This window comes from Pseudophryne corroboree, chromosome 7 (assembly GCF_028390025.1).
Source record: "Pseudophryne corroboree isolate aPseCor3 chromosome 7, aPseCor3.hap2, whole genome shotgun sequence".
In the NCBI taxonomy this organism is placed as follows: Eukaryota; Metazoa; Chordata; class Amphibia; order Anura; family Myobatrachidae; genus Pseudophryne; species Pseudophryne corroboree.
In genome coordinates, this window is record NC_086450.1 from 315,991,791 (window position 1) to 315,996,662 (window position 4,872).

Consider the following 4,872-nt stretch of genomic DNA (forward strand, 5'->3'; position numbering starts at 1 on the left):
GCTTCAGTCACTCACTGCTCCCTGCACTCACCCACCCTCACTGCTCCCTACACCCACCCTCACTGCTTGATAACCTCAACCCTCACTGTTCCCTACACTCAACCTTACTCACTGCTCTCCACAATAACCAGGGCCGTAAATAGGTATGCACATTTGCCCTGTGGGTGCACCTTCTATAGACACCCCGACTGGCCGCCTATTTCCTCATGCGGTCCGCTGACAGCCGCTCCTCCCGCTCCCCTGTGCGCTTTGTATGCAGCAGAGCATCTGCCGTCTATCGCCCTCAGCCCCAAGCTCTCACTCTTATGCCCCTATATTTTTGTTGCACGCCTACAGTGCACACTGGACCAATTTTTTATATGAAGGGGGGGGGGGGCGCCAATGCTGCTTCCTGCACACAGCGCAAAAATGTCTAGTTACGGTACTGCCTCACAGTGCCAGATACACAAATGCCCCCACTGTGTCAGATATACATTGCCCCCCAGTGCCAGATACAGAACTGCCCCCACAGTGCCAGATATGCCCTCAGTGCCAGATACAGAAATGCCCCCAGTGCCAGATACACATGTCCCCCCAATGCCAGATATGCCCCAAGTGCCAGATACAGTAATGCCCCCACAGTGCCAGATATGCTCTCAGTGCCAGATATGCCCCCAGTGCCAGATACACATGTCCCCCCAGTGCCAGATATGCCCCCAGTGCCAGATATGCCCCCAGTGCCAGATACACATGTCCCCGCAGTGCCAGATATGCCCCCAGTGCCAGATACACTTGCCCCCCCAATGCCAGATAAGCCCCCAGTGCCAGATATGCCCCCAGTGCCAGATACACATGTCCCTGCAGTGCCAGATATGCCCCCAGTGCCAATTACACATGTCCCCCAGTGCCAGATATGCCCCCAGTAGCAGTTACACATGTCCCCCCAGTGCTAGATATGCTTCCAGTGCCAAGTACAAATGCCCCCCCCCCCCCCCTTCCCCTGCTGCTCACCGCTGCTGCTGTCCTGTGTGTGAGGGGAGTCGCTGAGCGATGCCTTTGCACTTCTGCGGGGTGGGGGGCGGCACTGACATGCGGGGCGGACTAGCCCTGTGCTGGGCGTCCCCCCGCATGACAGTGTGAATGATTTTGGCTGTGCTAAATTTAGCACAGCTACGATCATCTTGGAATGAGGGCCATGGTCTTAACATACAAGTTAAAAAAAAATTGCAGCCTATGTTGGAGAGGTGGAGGTCATGTGTGGTAATCAGGCACTGCCCTGCCCAAACAACCTGTGATGTGTGTAATAATTCAAATATAAGGCACAGATACTGTATGTCTTCCATTTTTAGGTGTCTTTACGCCATGTGGTGTTGGATGCATGGTGCATCTGAGACACTCCGAGAGGAGTAATGTTCATTATATTTTGCTGCTTATTCAAATAGCGATGAAGAGAAAAGCCACTCACAGTGTACTAGAGATGCTAGGCTGCGACGTTATCTGCACACTGGTTTGTTTTACACACAAACAAAGCCAGAGATGAAGCACAACGGATGCTATTTGGCACAACTGAAGTCACTTTACATGTAGTAGAATAAAAATTTTAAATGTTGGTGGGAAAAGTCTGAGTGGTTACTGTAAGGCAAAAAAGTATCAACCAATATTAATAAAGTGGGAAGTAGTTCATTGGTCAGCAATAAGAATGTCATCAATCACACTGTTGACGGCTTATTATTATTATTATTATCCTTTATTTATATGGCGCCACAAGGGTTCCGCAGCGCCCAATTACAGAGTACATAAACAAATAATCAAATAGGAAAACAGCAACTTACAGTTGATGACAGTATAGGACAAGTACAGGGTAAATAAACATAGTTACATCAGCAGATGACACTGGAATAAGTATAAGGTGGCAGAAGACTGCTGGATTTGGTGCAGTTGAAGATTATTAAAGTAAGAAAGGATAAGCACATGAGGGAAGAGGGCCCTGCTCGTGAGAGCTTACATTCTAAAGGGGAGGGGTAGACAGACAGGGGTGACACAGATGGGGTACATAGAGAGCGTAGAACAGAGGGTTAGGATGAGATTTGGCTGGGTTTGGTGAAGAAGTGGGTCTTGAGAGCCCATTTAAAGTTTTGTAGAGAGGTGGAGAGTCTGAGGGGGAGAGGAAGGGAATTCCAGAGAAGTGGTGCAGCACGTGAAAAATCTTGTAGGTAGGAGTGGGAGGAAGTAATACATAGGCAGGAGAGTTGCCGTGCATTAGCAGAGCGAAGAGGACGGGTGGGAGTGTAAAGGGAGATAGGGTCAGAGATGTAGATGGGAGAGGAGTGGGTGAGGGCTTTGTAAGCGAGTGTGAGAAGCTTGAAATGGATTCTGAAAGGGAAGGGGAGCCAGTGAAGGTCTAGTAAGAGAGGAGAGGTGGACGTAGTGCGTTTGGTGAGGAAGATGAGCCGGGCAGCAGCATTGAGGATAGATTGGAGTGGAGAGAGGTATTTGTCAGGAATGCCAATCAGGAGGAGATTACAGTAGTCCAGTCTGGAGATGACCAGTGGATAAGAGTCTTAGTAGCATCCTGGGTCAGAAAAGGTCTGATCCTGGAAATATTTTTTAGATGAAAACGGCAGGTTTGTGAGAGGTGCTGAATGTGTGGTTTGAAGGCGAGGGAGGAGTAAAGGATTACTCCAAGACAGCGCACTTGGGGGCTAGAGAAGATAGTAGTGCCATCAATAGATAATGAGATTGTAGGAGGTGAGGTTATGCGGGAGGGAGGGGAGATGATCAGCTCGGTCTTAGACATGTTAAGTTTAAGAAAGTGCTGGGACATCCAGGAAGAGGTAGCAGAGAGGCAGTTGGAGATACGAGTGAGGAGAGCAGGGGAGAGGTCTGGAGAGGAAAGATAGATTTGGGTGTCATCAGCATAGAGATGATATTGGAAACCAAAAGAACTAATGAGCTTACCTAGTGAGGACGTATAGAGAGAGAAGAGAAGAGGACCAAGAACAGAACTTTGGGGTACCCCTACAGTTAGTGGAAGTGAGAGGGAGGTGGAGTCATGAGAGGAGACAGAGAATGAACGGTCAGAAAGGTAGGAAGACAGCCAAGAGAGGGCAGTGTCACACAGACCAATGGAGTGAAGGATTTGCAGTAAGAGAGGATGGTCCACAGTGTCAAAAGCAGCAGAGAGATCAAGTAGAATAAGTAGAGAGTAGTGTCCCTTAGATTTAGCAGCCTGGAGGTCATTGCATACTTTTGTAAGGGCAGTTTCAGTGGAGTGGAGAGGACGGAAGCCAGACTGGAATGGGTCAAGCAGTGAGTGTGAGGAAAGAAAGGAAGTAAGGCGGTTGTAGCTCAAGGAGTTTGGAAGCAAAAGGGAGGAGAGAGATGGGTCGGTAGTTGGAGAGAGTGTTTGGATCAAGGGTAGGTTTTTTAAGAATAGGAGAGATGAGTGCATGCTTGAAGGCAGAGGGGACAGTGCCTGATGAGAGGGAGAGATTGAGAAGGTGGGAAAGATGGGAACAAGCAGAAGGAGAGAGGTAGCGGAGGAAGTGGGAGGGGATAGGGTCAAGTGGGGAGGTGGTGAGGGCACAGGAATGAATGAGGGCCATGACTTCCTCTCCAGATGCATCGTAGAAAGATGTCAGAGTAGGTGCGAGGGATGGGGAGGGTTGGTAAGGGATGGAAGAAGGCTGGTTACTGATGGTCTGGTGTGATGTGATGTCCTGACGTATGGAGTCAATTTTGGATGTGAAGTAAGTGGCAAAGTCAAGAGCAGAGAGTGAGGAAGGGAGACAATGTGGCGGTGGGCAGAGGAGTGAGTTAAGAGTGGCAAAGAGGCGCCGGGGGTTGGAAGACTGGGAGGAGATGAGGTTCTTGAAGTATGACTGTTTAGCAAGAGAAAGGGCAGCACTGAAGGATGAGAGCATAATTTTGAAATGGAGGAAGTCTGCCTTAGAACGTGATTTCCTCCAGTGTCGCTCAGCAGTACATGAGCATTTTTGCAGATATCGGGTGCATTTGGTGTGCCAGGGTTGAGGTGTTAATTTGCGAGGGTGAATAGTGGTTGGTGGAGCAACAGAGTTGAGAGCAGAAGTAAGGGATGCATATTATGTGGAAGTGGCTTGTTAAGGGCATGAGAGAGAGAGAATAGGAGAGAGAAGTGAGTCAAACAGGGAGGAAAGGAATGTGGTGTCAATAGCTTCAATGTTACGCTTAGTGATGGTAGCCTTAGGAGGTAGAGATGGGGAAGTCAAGAGAGATAGGTTAAAGGAAAGCAGGTGGTGGTCAAAGAGGGGAAATGGGGAGTTGGAAAAATCTGAAATATCACAGCGGTGAGTGAAGACCAGATCCACTGAGCTCCCATTCATATGGGAGGGTGAGGAGGTCCACTGGGAGAGACCAAGTGAAGAGGAGAGGTTAAGGAGTTTAGAGCCAGGGGATTGTGTGGGGATGTCAATAGGGATGTTGAAATCGCCTAGGATAATGGAGGGAATGTCAGAAGAGAGGAAGTGAGGAAGCCAGGAAGCAAAGTTGTCGATGAATTTGGAAGCAGTGCCAGGGGGGCGGTAAATGACAGCAACTCTAAGATGGACTGGTTGGAAGAGGCGTATGGCATGGACCTCAAATGTAGAGAATGTAATGGATGGTTCTGGTGGTATGAGTTGGTAGGAGTAACTAGAAGGTAAAAGGACCCCAACACCACCCCCATGGCGACCCCCAGGTCGGGTGTGTGTGTGAATGTGAGGCCCCCAGCAGAGAGAGCAGCAGGGGAAGTAGTGTCAGAGGGCGTAATCCAAGTTTCAGTAATGGCTAGTAGGTTTAGGGAGTTGGAAATGAAAAGGTCATGAGTGGGGACCAGTTTGTTACAAACAGACCTGGCATTCCAGAGGGCACAGG